A 16,165-nucleotide genomic window follows, 5' to 3' on the forward strand; every position below is an offset into this window, starting at 1 on the left:
TAGATTTATTCTTCCACGCTCCACATCCCTATTTCTTCTTAGTCCCTGCAAATCGGAACAAATGTGATAACCACATCCTGTATCAAGAACCCAAGAAATAGCGTGAGATGAGTCATTAGATTTAATTGTGTAAATACCTGCGAAAGATGGCTTGATCTTCCCATCCTTGATGGCTTGCAGATATTCCAGGAAACTTGTCATCCAATGCCCTATTTTGTGGCAATGGTGGCACTCAGCCTCCTTTGGGTTAGAGTTGGGCTTAGTAGGGCCAACCTTGGTCCCACTAGAAGAGGAACCATCTTGGGACTTTCCCTTGTGGTGGCTCTTTGAAGGAGCCTTCCTCTTCTTGCCCCTTCCTTTCCCAATAGCCAAAACAGGAGCAGCGGGTGGATTTGGAGTTAATGCAACAGACTTGTGAGGTTGCTCTCAGCAGTCCTTAGGAGCCCTTGGAGTTTGCTTAGGGTGACCTCTTCCTTGTTCATGTGGTAGGTCATCCTAAATTGGTTGTACCACTAGGGCAAGGAGTGAAGAACGATGTCGATAGCCAAATCCTCCCCAAAATTAACATTCAACTTGCGAAGATGATCAACATATCTTTTGCAAGTGCACGGTTAGAGACTCTCCACTTCCCATCTTAGCAGTGATCATGTTCGTGATGATCTTGTAACATCCCAAAATTCAAGACTAAAAATTTTCTTTTAATAAAACATTACTTAAAGCAAAATCATCAATCCAAATATAATCAGAGTATTAATTTCCAAAACACATGTTCATTATCAGAGTAAAACATTCCCAGGCTGTCTAATCTATGGTGTGTGCCATGCGATCACCCCGAGCTCTTCCCTCTGCTACCGGAAGTACCCGAAACCAAAATTAAAAACCGTAAGCACAAAGCTTAGTGAGTTCCCCACCCTACCACATACCATGCATAACCACATACTGCACATATTCGGTCACACCCCCTATCCTGGGCCTCGCCCACTACCTAGGGCCTCGCCCGCTACAACGACCCCGCCGCTACAGGCCCCGCCTGGCTTCGAGCCCCTCTCGGATACAAATCTGTTTCACTTAGGCCTCGCCTGTCACAGGGTCTCGCCCACTAACATATAATAGCACATAAACATATCACATCACATCACATAAGCTAAACACATACTAACGGATCTTGTCCTAAGGCCTCGGCTATCTCTGGGCTCCGCCCTTGTCCTGCTACTGATGAGGCATGGAACCCCGTCCATACTCCTGCTGATGGTGAGGTATGGGCCCAGCCCACCCTCACTCCTTCCGTAACTTGGGCCTCGCCCCTGATCTGTTGCTACTGAGATGTGGAATACCATCCACACTCTGCTATTGGTGAGATACGGGACCTCGCCCACACTCACCTCCCTACCAGGCACATACAAGTATCACACAGACAACAAGTATAAACTATCACATAAACCATTCCTTGGGCACCACCCTCTATCATTGGACCTCGTCCCGAATATCATACTAGCATACTGTGCCTAGGGCTAACCCGGGGTCTTCTACTCATAACTACATCGGCTGGCATTGTGGCCGTAGACCCATTCATACAAAGGGAAACTCACCTGCACTGGCTAAACTGGCTGATGAACCCACTAGCTGCTGCCCAGAAACTCTCTGAACTCCTGCTTCACTCGCTCCCCGAGCTACCAATATCAAAGCAACACTGAGTCTAACTGACCCCCGAAAGACAGCCAAGTCAACTCTGGTCAAAGTCAAAGTCCTGGTCAAAGTCAACCTTCTAGGTCAACCCTACTCGCCGAGTCACCCTATTGACTCGCCGAGTTTATATGTTCAGAGTCCTTCTATTCGCGACTCGACTCGCCGAGTCTACCGATTTCTGAGTCCTGACCTGTCCAAATCACCGAGTCTCCATTCGACTCACTGATTCGAGTCTCAACTTGAAGGGTTTGGGGTTTCGCGACCTAACTCGCCAAGTCCAAGAATAGACTCGCCGAGTCCAAGACAACCTTCAACAGACTCGCCGAGTTGTTCATCCAACTCGCCGAGTTCCTGCCCAACTTCATCTGACTCGACGAGCTATTCATCCCACTCGTCGAGTTTCTCAAAATCTTCATGCTACTCGCCGAGTCCACTCAAAGGACCCGCCGAGTCCATTCAGATCTCCATACATGCAGAGGACTTTTGAGTCATGCATGGACTCTAAACTGTAGATCTACCCTTCCCAAGCATATTCCTCATGTAAAGTTGCAAACTTTACATGTAGGGAAGGAGATGTAGGCAAAATACACCATAAACTAGGGTTTAAGGCAAAGAGGCTGCATAATCAACTCAAGACCATAATATGCTTAGATCTGAAGTAGCAACTTCAGATTTGGCTTCTAACTCAAAAGGGGTAGCTAATCATGGCTAAAAGCCCCCAAAACTCACAACCATAATAGATCTAAAGGAGGGAAACGACTTAATACCTTCAATAACTCATAAAGTTTCCCTAATCTTCATATCTAAGGCCAATCCTTGAAGCTTCAATGATTCCCCTCTTTCTTCTTCCTTCAAATCACTCAAAAATGGCTTGGAAGTTTGAATGGGCAATAATGGGGCTTAGGGTTCGATGTTCTGGGTGAAAGAGGCAGTAAAGGAACCCTAGGGGAGAGAATGAGACGTTTAAATAGGCTCCAAGTCCCGAATTTAGTGTTTTCCTCGCACAGACCAGACTCGCCGAGTCCCCTTGGCCGACTCGCCGAGTCAGTCACTTACTCCTTGACCCAGATCCCGCTCGAACTCGCCGAGTTCCTCCTTGGACTCGCCGAGTCTCCCCTTAAAGTTAGGGTTTTCTTTCCTTTCTTGGCCTTCAAAACTTTGGGTGTTACAACTCTCCCCCACTTAAAATAAACTTCGTCCTCGAAGTTTGTTATGGCCCACCGCCTGCGATCTGCCTCTAATATCCCACCAATTATTCCAACACCAGCTGCCTACCTTCGTTGGCCTTCCGCTCGGTCATTCCGACTAACTCTAATCCTTGCGGATAATAGACTCGGGTCACCCTGACCCTGAACATCCTGGAAACACAACTTACTCACCGACAATCCTTCTGGTACTCACCGAGTACTGCACTGAACCTATAGGGGTTCACCCCTTCTTTCCTTGCGCAAATTCCTTGGCTTCCCAAGGCAAAGCTCCATAACCAACTATTTCCTCTGTCACTGTGAAGGTCATATCCTTCACCAACTCCATCACCCCCGCTATTTCCAGTACGGGTCATCACCGCCAGTAACCACTGACACTCCTTTCTGTCAAAACTTGGTGTCGAGCACCCCTCGATTTAACTAACTGAATTCCACCATACACTGCTTACCCGCAGTACTACTGACTGAAAATTCTGCTATTCCATGTCTGCCTTCCAGATGAACTGAGACCACCCTGGTCCCTACCAACCTATCAATGTCTGGATTACTGCCCCCCACCGGTAGCTAGTCCCAACACCACCACTAGTCGCTCCCAGCGACTTCCGAAGAAACTTCGACCACCTATAACTACTCAATATATTCTGCCATTCAGGAACTACAAACCTGGGATCCCCGATCCCCTAACTTGACACTAAGGTCCCTACCAGGTCCCACCTGTGCTGCTAAAACTCATGGGCCTCGCCCACGGTTCCCACCCTCCTCTATCCTTCTAGTCCCACTAATCTAATCACTCTCGCTCGGGCCTCGCCCACGGGTCTCACCCAACCATACTACTGAGCAACCCTGCTCTCAGGTCTCATCTACACTCCTAATCTCATACGGGCCTCGCCCACGGGTCTCACCCAACTATATACTGGAGCGGCCTCTCCCAATGTCTCACCTCTCTTGGGCTATACATGAAAACTCCCTATCATTCTCATCCACTACCCATTCCTGATCCATATCTTATCACTAGGAGATAAGGGCCTCGCCCCAACTCCACTAACGAAGCTACTAAGGAGTGCTACGGCTTACCTGTAGTCTTAAATCACCATCCATTGCCGACTGCTAGTGAATGCTACGGCTGCTCCGTAGTCTTACAACACTTCCACCACTAAGTGCTAGTGAATGCTACGGTTGCCCCGTAGTCTTAGATCACTTTCTACCACTGAATGCTAGTGAATGCTACGGCTGCCCCGTAGTCTTACATCACTTCTTACCACTGACTGCTAATACGAAGGCACCCATGTGCCATTAGCTCTCAAGATCCTCATTCCGACTCCCTCGAGTCCTATGGGCGATCCACAACCTGAATTCCCAACCACGTACTAACCATTACCATCACACGCACTAGCTGATGGGGAGTTTCTCAAACTCCCAACCCTGAAATCCTCAATCCATCAAATGTTGAACTACTTCTTTTCCTTCTCGGAGGTCGCACACTCATTCTGGGTCTGCGTGCTCCTACCTTTGCGCCCTTGGAGGAGTCTCCCCCACTTCGATCCTGCTTACCCCTTGTTGCTCAATACTCAAAAAGAAATCCCAATCCTTGCTACCATTCCATAATCAATCTGCTGAGGAACCCAAGCCTACCATAGATAGGGATCTAACCAATCCATCTCTAACACTATACAACTCCGATCTAGCGAGACATACCAAGTCCCTCCCATGCATGCTACAGTTACTGCATCCTAAGTAACCTTCTCCAATAGGGCACATCCCCTCACTACCATTCGAATATCCAAGGTATGCAGATGGCATATAACTCGATCACAATCAACCGCTCAAAAATAAAATACTCATATCGATAATGATGCAGAACCATAACAATATAATCATGCACAAATAAAAGAACTAAAAACGGAAATCGCATACCTGCAACGTCCGGTGCTGATCGCGCCTCCAAGGTAGTCATCTGAAGAGCTCTACCTCCTACTGCAGGCGCCTCTGCACGGCCCTGACGACCGTCTGTGATCCTCAAAGTTGAAGGGGCAGGTGCCATCACCCATCCTACTGAAAACAAACTGGGGCACTGGGCCTTCTTGTGGCCCCGCTGATTGCAGTGAAAACATAACAAGTCTGATCCCTGTGAGGTGGTAATAGTACAATCCCTGCTGAAATGATCAGTCCGTCCGCACTTGAAACAACCAGACTCACCACCGCTACCACTCCTGCACGTGCCCCCGTGCACCTTACCACACTTCCCGCACAGACTGCGGTCCTGATAATCCCTCGGTCTCGAATCCGATCCCTTGGGCCTTTTGCCCGAACCTGCAGCTACCTGAACCTCATCCGACTTCCTCTTCCGGATCTGCTCCAAATCAATTTCCCTCTCTCTAGCCCGAGAAATCATATCCTCCAGCGTCTTACAGCTGGATCTGCTCACGAACTCCCTAATATCATCCCTCAACATCTCATGGTATCGGGCCTTCTTCATCTCCTCATCCGCGACATATTGCGGTACAAGAAGAGCCCGCTCCCTGAACTTGGCGGTGATCTCCGCCACAGTCTCAGTGGTCTGCGTCAAATCCTAAAAGTCCCGTGCCAACTGCTGCACCTCAATAATCGGCGAAAACTCCGCCCTGAACCTGGCCGAGAAATCACTCCAAGTCATCGCGTCAAACGCGGCATCATCCCCCAAAGCATGATCAATCTCCTCCCACCAATCCCTTGCTCTATCCTTCAGAAGACAGGAAGCGAGTCTGACCTTGTCCCCCTCAGGACATCGGCTCGTACGGAATGCGTTGGCAACATCAGCCAACCATCTGCTGCTAGCGACGGGGTCCCTAGCCCCATGATAATCTGGTGCCCCGCAAGCCCTGAACTCTCGAAATGTCAAGGTACGCGCTCCCATCAATGCCATCATCTCAGTACGGAAGGCTCCCAGCCTCTCATCCAAAATCTCCAATATACCCTCCTTGATCGTGCCAAAGATCACAGGAGTCTGATCTAGAATACTGCGTGTAACCTCGGTGGATATCAACTCCCTCATTCGCTCCTCGAGCTGCTCGGCCCCTGAACCCGAGCCTGATCCCTCTCCGGCGCCTGATCCGCCCGCTGGTCTCTCTCTCAACGTCACCATGCTGAAAACATAATACATCCACTATCTGAATACTCATCACTGCTGCGAGATCAAACACACTCCCTACTAGGTTCCTGGTCTTGTCTCGGCCTTTCCCGAATCAAGTACGGAGCCTCTGCTTTTAGTAGTACGGGCCCATACTACCTTCCACATCTATCCGTACTTTCCTTAGGAATTTCTTTGATTCCACTAGGTCCCTTACCCACTACTACTGCTCCCAGCACTATCTCATCCTAGGCTTGCCCTAGGGAAACCTCTGACTTAACTCAAACCAGTCCTTAGCTGCGGAAGGTCTCCTTGTGATGCCAATTAGCCATCACCTGGATACCATCACATGTGACGAGGCTCAGATAATCCTTCGAGTAAAAGACTCGTCCCTCCAACGGTTGGACTCAAATGAGAGCTGCGAAATAAGGCCAAATCCAGCACTCTGAGATTATTCAACCATGATCACATGTGACGTGACGTATCCACCTAATGGCTAACTCCCATCACTCGGAATCCCATATTGCACAAAGCAAGCAACATTCAGACAAGGGGAAAATCTAACCACAACATACTCAAGCAATCATATCCAAATAGCAAGAATCTAAACTAGAATGCAACACAAACTCATAGACCCACACAAACTCATAAACTCAGACATAACCTAAACAGGCTATCCTACTACTGTCTAATCAGCACTATCATGCAGCTCAAAACACATATAATAGGCACATAAGGCATCATCCCTAGATCCTTAGTCCTAATCTAGCATGTTGTTCTATCAACTGATAATCATAACATAAACTTGGGGTACTTACTTGAGCTCGGTTGATTGCATGCACCACACCCTTTTTCTCTTTTCAAAGTTCTTTTCTTTCAGAATTATTTTTGCTTTTCTAAAACTGTTTTCTTTCCCAAAACTCTCTTTTTACAAAACTGTCTTTTCATTTTGAAATCTTCTATACCAATTCCTTAGTTTGAGTTCAGACACACCCGAGAGCATGTCTGAATCCCTCAAACCAAGGCTCTGATACCAACTTGTAACATCACAAAATTCAAGACTAAAAATTTTCTTTTAATAAAACATTACTTAAAGCAAAATCATCAATCCAAATATAATCAGAGTATAAATTTCCAAAAAACATGTTCATTATCAGAGTAAAACATTCCCAGGCTGTCTAATCTATGGTGTGTGCCATGCGATCACCCCGATCTCTTCCCTCCGCTACCGGAAGTACCTGAAACCAAAACTGAAAACTGTAACCACATACTGCACATACTGGGCCACGCCCACTATCCTGGGCCTCGCCCCCTACCTCGGGCCTCGCCTGCAACAACGGCCCCGCCGCTCCAGGCCCCGCCTGGCTTCGAGCCTCGCTCGGATACATATCTGTTTCACTTAGGCCTCGCCTGGCACAGGGCCTCACCCACTAACATATAATAGCACATAAACATATCACATCACATCACATAATCTAAACACATACTAACAGATCTTGTCCTAAGGCCTCGCCTATCTCTGGGCCCCGCCCTTGTCCTGCAACTGATGAGGCATGGAGCCCCGTCCATACTCCTGCTGATGGTGAGGTACGGGCCCAGCCCACCCTCACTCCTTCCCGAACTTGGGCCTCGCCCCTGATCTGCTGCTACTGAGATGTGGAACACCATCCACACTCTGCTATTGGTGAGATACGGGACCTCGCCCACACTCACCTCCCTACCAGGCACATACAAGTATCACACAGATAACAAGTATAAACTATCACATAGACCATTCCTTGCGTACCCACCCTCTATCATTGGACCTCATCCCGAATATCATACTAGCATACTGTGCCTAGGGCTAACCCCCGGGTCTTCTACTTATAACTACATGGGCTAGCATTGTGGCCATATACCCATTCATACAAAGGGAAACTCACCTGCACTGGATGAACTGGCTGATGAACCCACTAGCTGCTGCCTGGCAACTCTCTGAACTCCTGCTCCACTTGCTCCCAGATATGGGCATATTTAGTCATAAAAATCATGCATGATCTTAATACTTTATGTTAATTTTATCTCAAATAATGAACCAAAGGTGCTTAATTAGCTTAAATATTTCATTTTTAGTAACAAAGACATGCTCGAAAGGAAAATGAAGCGGAACTAGCGATTGGAAGCTTGGATCTTGGATTTTGAAGAAAGAAGGATGTTGCTGGACAAATTGACCCCTCGTCAGTGTATTAGCCATATCTCATGAACCGTAATGCCGATTGATGGGATTCAAAATGTTCTGAAAAGTAGACACAATTTTGGACGACTTTCGTGTTTCGAGAAAATGCTGATTCGAAACATACTCGGCGAGTTGTATCGAACTTTCGTGATTCTGGTCGATGTACTCACCGAGTAGGTCACTGGACTCGTCGAGTAGCCTCTGTTTTGTGAAAATCTATATAAAGGGACTTTCAGATCGATACCATAGCATAGGAAAGAAACCCTAGGAGGCTGAGAAACGATTGGAAGTGCTGTTAGGTCGTGATGAACCGAAGAATCAACCCTACATTCAATTGTGAAGAGAATCATGACAATTTTGGTTTATTCTTAGTAACTTTTTGATTTGAATCATGTTTACATACTTTGATTTCATTTTTGAGTTTATGTTTACTGCAATCATGAGCTAAAAACTTATTCTTCTGTTAGGGTAGACAATTTTGTGAACATGGATTGATTATTTGAGTAGGATTAATTTTAATTGGTAATTATGTTTTGTTAAGCTTGTTAAAGAACCTTATGTGTTGACAATAACTATTCTTCTGTTAATAAATCAATAATTAAGTTGTATGAACATCTCTTAGTTATTAATTTCATATGATTTATTGTTACCACATAGTTGTATGTCTCGGAATAACGAACGTGAAACTAGAATTAACTATAAGATAGGTAAGTTAATGTGAAAGCTTGTTGGATGAACATCGACAAGAGGTTAATTGAAGGGCCAATTTAGTTAACGACCACAAGTCTTACTTAACCTGAATCAATAATCTAGGAAACCCGTTAATTTAGACAACTGGCCATTGCTTGAGTTAATTTGTTTTCTAAGAATTAGGAATAGCGAACGTGAACCTAATTATCTTAATCGGTAGCCAATAAAGAATTAATCTGATACATTAAAATCATCCATGGGAACAAATGAGTCGTACCTAAACAGAAGTCCTCTTTACTATTGAATTTAGTTGGTAATTAATTGTTTTAGTTGCTAGTTAGTTAATTTGTGTGTTGGTTATTCTAATTAAGTTTCTAGTCTTGTAAAAGTAGAGAAAACCTCCTTTTTTTATTTGTTTTATTTAGATAATATTAGCATTTATTTTAATTGTTTACCGTTCCCTGTGTTCGATACCCTACTTGCTTGAACTATATTACTAATCGATAGGTACACTGCCTTTCGTGTTTTTGTTTTGTGTCTAAGTTAGTAGGATTAAAACTGGTTGGTTTTACACACATCAAGTTTTTGGCGCCGTTGCCGGGGAACGGTTCAAATATTTAATTTTATTTGCTAATTGTTATCGTTTTTATTTTATTGATTAATTTTTTTATAGTTTAATTTTGATTTTAATTTTTATTTATTATGTATTTTCCAAATCTCGATGCTTTTGATGCTTTTCTTAAGGATGTAGTACAGGAAATTGAGCATGAAGCTGAGGAGTATGACTCAGATAAAGATTTGAAGAAATTTGGAAGATGGTTAGATAACACCTTGCCCAACATAGAAGGGACATCTGAGTTACAAGATGAAGAATTTAATCCAGAAAAAGATTTGGAGGAGCTAGAAAGGTTGCTAGCAGAGAGGTCGGATGAAGAACAAGAACAAACTGAATTATAGGAACCAAGTTGTGGATTGACCATTACCACGACATGGTCCCCTATTCTTCCGGTTTGTGATTCGAAGCGTGGGGTGACGACTCCAACTTTGGAGAAAGTTCTGAGGCACGATCCATTTATGATTAGTATCCAACCGGTTCCAAACCTTGTCAATATTCTTGGGTTTTATGAATTCAAGCTCGTTTGGCTAATTTTAGAAGCAAAGAGTCGAATTTTACAAATTGGTCCACCAAAGAAGATATTCAATGCAAAGAGTGGATTGGCATCGAATTTATTAGAATTTTATTAAGTTGAGAGTCCAGCTAAAGACTCGCATAAAAAGAAGCGCTTGCGCGAGGCAACCCGTCATTAGAGTTTGCTTTTCTTTTTCTTTTAAACTTCTAGTATTTAGGGATAATTTAGGAATTTTTATTTTGATGTTTGTTTTCCTTTTTATTATGTGGTTTTGTCTTTGATCTTTGCAGAAGCTAGGGTGGTATTAGAGCGAATTCTTAAAGCGTGAGGGAATTAAAGTGAGGGGTTGAGTCGTTTATGAGAAGATGAGAAGACGTTGAGCGATATGTTGAGTCCGATGTTTATATTTTATTAAAAAGAGTCTCATCCCTGAAGAAAATGAGGAGTTGTATTACCTTGATACTCTCCTTGAACACAAAATTAAAGTTGAGGCAGAAAGAAGAAAATACCTAATCAGAGTCAAGAACTCGTCGAGTGCACAATACTAACTCGACGAGTCCAATGGAAAAATAACGATTTCTTCCCACATGACAATTCAACTCGGCGAGTCTCCACATAAAACTCGACGAGTTGCTCATTCTTTTATCATTGAGTCAACGATTTGATTCAATTCAAGGCGGCATTGTCTGTATTTTTGAAGATCATTTCCGAGCATTTCCAAGAAGTTTTTTCCTCGATATTTTGGAGGTGTCAACCACACGAGATTTTGACACCCAAGACATAGATGAGTTGTTCCCATGTCTAAAGTCAATTGAAGATGGAGCTGAAGAGAAGAGATATCAACCTCGCCATTACTATCCTAGGGGAGTTTGTTCCAATTATCTCTTTATTTTATTGTTCTATATCATGCATAATATGCAATGGGGACATTGCATAAATTAAGTGTGCGGTAGGGGATTGGTTAAATTAGTTATATTTTGAAAATCTTGAAATTTTAGTTAATTTTGAAATTTTTGCATTAAAATTGCTAGGGCTAATTTAGAAAATTTTGGTAAAGCAATTAGGGATCATGTTATTATTATATTTGATGATTGCGTGAAAACCCAAATGTTTAGTTGAGCCTATACACGTTACAATGCATTTGTGGCTTCCTTATTCTAGTGAAATCACTCCCCGAGCTACCAATATCAATGCAACACTGAGTCTAACTGACCCCCGAAAGACAACCAAGTTAACTATGGTCAAAGTCAAAGTCCTGGTCAAAGTCAACCTTCCAGGTCAACCCTACTCGCCGAGTCACCCTGTTGACTCGCCGAGTTCATATGTTCAGAGTCCTTCTATTCGCGACTCGACTCGCCGAGTCAGTCCATGACTCGCCGAGTCTACCGATTTCCGAGTCCTGACCTGTCCAACTCACTGAGTCTCCATTCGACTCACTGATTCGAGTCTCAACGCGAAGGATTTGGGGTTTCACGACCTAACTCGCCGAGTCCAAGAACAGACTCGCCGAGTCCAAGACAATCTTCAACAGACTCGCCGAGTTGTTCATCCAACTCGCCGAGTTCCTGCCCAACTTCATCTGACTCGATGAGCTGTTCATCCCACTCGTCGAGTTCCTCCAAATCTTCATGCTACTCGCCGAGTCCATTCAAATCTCCATACATGCAGAGGACTTTTGAGTCATGCATGGACTCCAAACTGTAGATCTACCCTTCCCAAGCCTATTCCTCATGTAAATTGGCAAACTTTATGTGCAGGGAATGAGATCTAGGCAAAATACACCATAAGCTAGGGTTTAAGGCAAAGAGGCTCCATAATCAACTCAAGGGCAGATACTTTATGCTTCTCAAGACCATAATATGCTTAGATCCGAAGTAGCAACTTCAGATCTGGCTTCTAACTCAAAAGGGGTAGCTAATCATGGCTAAAAGCCCCCAAAACTCACAACCATAATAGATCTAAAGGAGGGAAACAACTTAATACCTTCAATAACTCAGAAAGTTTCCCCAATCTTCAGATCTAAGGCCAATACTTGAAGCTTCAATGATTTCCCTCTTTCTTCTTCCTTCAAATCACTCAAAAATGGCTTGGAAGTTTGGATGGGCAACAATGGGTCTAAGGGTTTGATGTTCTAGGTGAAAGAGGCAGTAAAGGAACCCTAGGGGAGAGAATGTGACGTTTAAATAGGCTCCAAGTCCCGAATTTAGGGTTTTCCTCGCACAGACCAGACTCGCCGAGTCCCCTTGGCCGAATCGCCGAGTCGGTCACTTACTCCTCGACCCGGATCCCGCTCGGACTCGCCGAGTTCCTCCTTGGACTCGCCGAGTCTCCCCTTAAAGTTAGGGTTTTCTTTCCTTTCTTGGCCTTCAAAACTTTGGGTGTTACAGATCTCATAGCGCTCTTGCCTCGCGCTTTGGTGGTAGCTCTCCATTAAATCTTGATGCATTTCGTACGGATACATGTCCTCATAGGACTTTTGGAATTCGGGGTTCATTGTGGCTAGCATAATGCAATGGACTTTCGTTGCATCACGCTCATGGGTCTCAAAGACAGCCATTTCTTCAGGAGTAGCGATTTCTGGATTGATGTTTTCAAGCTTCTCGTCGAGGACATACTTGTTGTCCTCGTAGCGCAATCGTGCGAATGTATCTTATCCATTCGCTAAACTTTGATCCGTCAAAAGTCACTTTTTGGCAAAGGCTCAATAGTGTGAATGAGCTAGTAGCAGCGTTGTTCGCGTTATTCATCTACAAATAGAAAGGAACAAAGTTCGATTAGAATTAAATCCCTAATTAAACACCCAAAATGAAAAATTAGGGCTAGGACCCAACAACATTATTCACACATTAGAAAAGGGATGTCGTAATCCAACATGCAAATAATTTGGAGGTAAGTGAATGACGATTCACTAATTCTTCACCATGAAAAAGATATGTAGAGAATTGTTATCAAGATTATGAATGCAATTATGAATTGAATCATTATGAAATAAGAACACAAAGAGTAAATATTAATCAGATCTTGTATTGAGAAAGACTGATTACATGAAATAAGCAGAAGGATATTTGAGATACGAAAGTTTTCTTCTACTTCTAACCTCAGACCCTATTTATAGGGAACCTGAGTGTACAAAAAATATACTAAGTCTAAACATTAAAGTTTCGCATATAAATGACTTAGTAAAATAACTAAAATGCAAATATTACAAAGACATAGCCACTTCGACTTTTACAACAAAATGACTCTACAATCTCCCCCTTTGTAAACAGTCGAAGCTATTCAGATATAAGCGTCTGAATAATTGAGTGGATAGCCTTTCGCACTTCGGAATACCAGTTGATCACCTCCTTCATTGTTTCTCTTGAAATTGTTCATACGAACAATAAAGTTCGTATATTGCGCAGAGGTATATCTTTCTATCTCAGAGACCTTGAACAAAAATTTCTTAGGTTTACCCTTTGTATCCCTTCCTGAGAACACCATGCCAAAAGGTTTAAGGAAAATTTCCCCATCATCAGATTTTGATAATACTGACTAGGTCAATGTGGTTTCCCAGGGAACTGTCACCTTTCTCCCCAAGCTCGTGGCTAATTCTTCATCAGTCATTGCTAAGAAATCGTAATAAATATCAATGAAGACTTTGATATGTGCGAAGCCGACTCTAAACACTTCTGTCTCTGAGCCCTTGAGCTTGTGATCCTCCATATGCTTCAAAATCATTGCTACTTGAATTAGATCAAAGCAATTCATCTGAGGAAAATCAGCAATGGTGAAGTCGTATTGTTTGTCATCAGCTCGCATGACAAAATATCGAAAATTTTGTAGCATATCTTCGAACATTGCGTCTTTCTTGATAGTTAGCACTTTCTTTATTTTCATTAAAGACCACACTTCCTCCGGATTCTTCGCCAATACAGCATGAAATCTGATCTTCATGTGTATATAATCATCAGCATTGTCAAACTTCTCATTGATCTTGTATTGAGCAGTAATGAAGAGCATCTCATTTATCAGAAAATCCAGTTGGCATTTGTCCAAATTTGCAATAACATAGCTTACCTTAGGCTTCTTCTCAAATTTGTACATCTCTAACCCCACAACCTTTGATTCGATTGCTTCATATGAATAAAGCTTTTCAGGATCACCTTTGTTCATTGTGGGAGGATCACCAACCCTGAGCCTCATAATGCTCTGTACCTTCCTCATTTGCTCAATCTCTGCTTCAGCTTCGGCTTTCTTCTCCTCCTTAGACTTTTCATATGCAATGCCCTTCGCTTTTCCCACGTCATCAGTTGGAGGTTTCGCACTTGAACTATCTCCTTCATTTGACCCAATGGATATACCTTTGGCTATTGGTCTCGTGGTCAAAGTTGTCGAGGAAACATGCATTGTGAATGTAGGAAGAGTTATCATGAGTTGGGTCGAAATAACTTTCCCAACCGTCTTCGCATCTTCTTTACCCGTCTCTCCCCTTGCACCCCTATGAAAGCAGGTGGGGCATTCTTTGGGAGTAAAGAAGTGAAATTTGGGATGGTGCTAATTCTTTCTAAATTGCTTGCTCTAAAGTATTAAGCTTCAGAGACAAGAACTCAGGGTAAGGATTTGTTGTGGTGAAAATTGCGAAACCACCTGTTTGAGCTCAGTTACCATCTTAAGAAGTTGATCAAATTTCTCTTTGGTCTCTTTGTGGTTAGCTTCAAGAATAGAAGCAGTAACAACCTTGTTGAGTTCAGTAGCCACCACATCAACCTGCTTCTGGACTTCAAGATGTTGAGAATGAATATCCTTAAGCTCCTTCGCAATCTCATTATTCAATTCATGAATCTTGAAATTTACGTCCTCTCTTACCTTCTTCACATCCTGTACAAATATAACATGTTGTTCTTTTGTGACAGCTTTTAACTCCTTTACTAAACCCGAAAATGTACTCCCTTGAGCTTGAATGCGAAGCTCTGTATTTTTGTCCACTTGATCAACTTTTTCAAGAATATGCTTTTTAGCCTCCTTGATCAAGTATTCCACTTCTACCCCAGACATAGAAGATTTAGACCCTGAGTCTGCTTGTGATTGAATAATTGCATTCAACTTGCGATTCAAAATCTTGAACTGTTTACCAGACATAAGAATGTGATCCGGTATTTCCTCCTCTTCAGAGTCAAAGTGTAACGCCTCAAAGGTTCCTCCGAAACCTCCTCCCTCCGTTTCATCATCGGACATGTGCTGTGTAGGTTGAGGAGTTTCAGGTGATTGCGAAGGAAATAGAGTGGTGAAAGGGTGTCTCAAAACATGGTCAAATATCGAAGATGAGGTGAGTGTAGATGTTGGGAGTGAAAAAGGTGGTAATGAGGTGGAAACAGTGATAGTGGAAATGGGAAAGGTAATTGGTAGGCTGATGGGCATTGTTGTATCAACACTTGTGATAGGTGCCCCGGTATCAGATACGTTGACAATAGTATCATAAATAGGTACCTCCTCAGAAATTGATTCAGTAGTGACTATTTCAAGTGGTTCTGTGACTGGAGTGGTGGTAGATATTTGCGAAGTAGGTTGAACAGAAATGATGCGTAAGGAAACATTTACCGTAGACATCACCGGTGGAGTTTCTGGAACTATCTCTTCCTCAGACGATTCATTTCGAACCACCAGCTTCCGTCTTTTTGTTAGAGTACGTTGCATGTTTTTCGCAACGTCTTTAGCTCTTTGCCTTTTCTTTCCTAGAGAGACCGAAGCTGGAATACAGTGAATTGTAACTCCTTTACTGCTCACCTCAGTATTGCGAATCTTTTTCAATACCCCAGACTCGGAAGGTATTGTTTCTTTCTTCGATTGAGATGAAGTTTCTTCAATATGAACATCTACATTCGGATCCTGTTGCGAAGATGAACCTTTCGCATCCTTCTTTGTAGATTTCTTCTTCTTTGATGATTCAATAACCTCTAATAACACTCCAAGTTTTGAAGGCCAAGAAAGGAAAGAAAACCCTAACTTTAAGGGGAGACTCAGCGAGTCCAAGGAGGAACTCGGCGAGTCCGATCGGGATCTGGGTCAAGGAGTAAGTGACTGACTCGGCGAGTCGGCCAAGGGGACTCGGCGAGTCTGGTCTGTGCGAGGAAAACACTAAATTCGGGACTTG

The sequence above is a fragment of the Lactuca sativa genome, chromosome 9 (assembly GCF_002870075.4).
Source record: "Lactuca sativa cultivar Salinas chromosome 9, Lsat_Salinas_v11, whole genome shotgun sequence".
Lineage (NCBI taxonomy): Eukaryota > Viridiplantae > Streptophyta > Magnoliopsida > Asterales > Asteraceae > Lactuca > Lactuca sativa.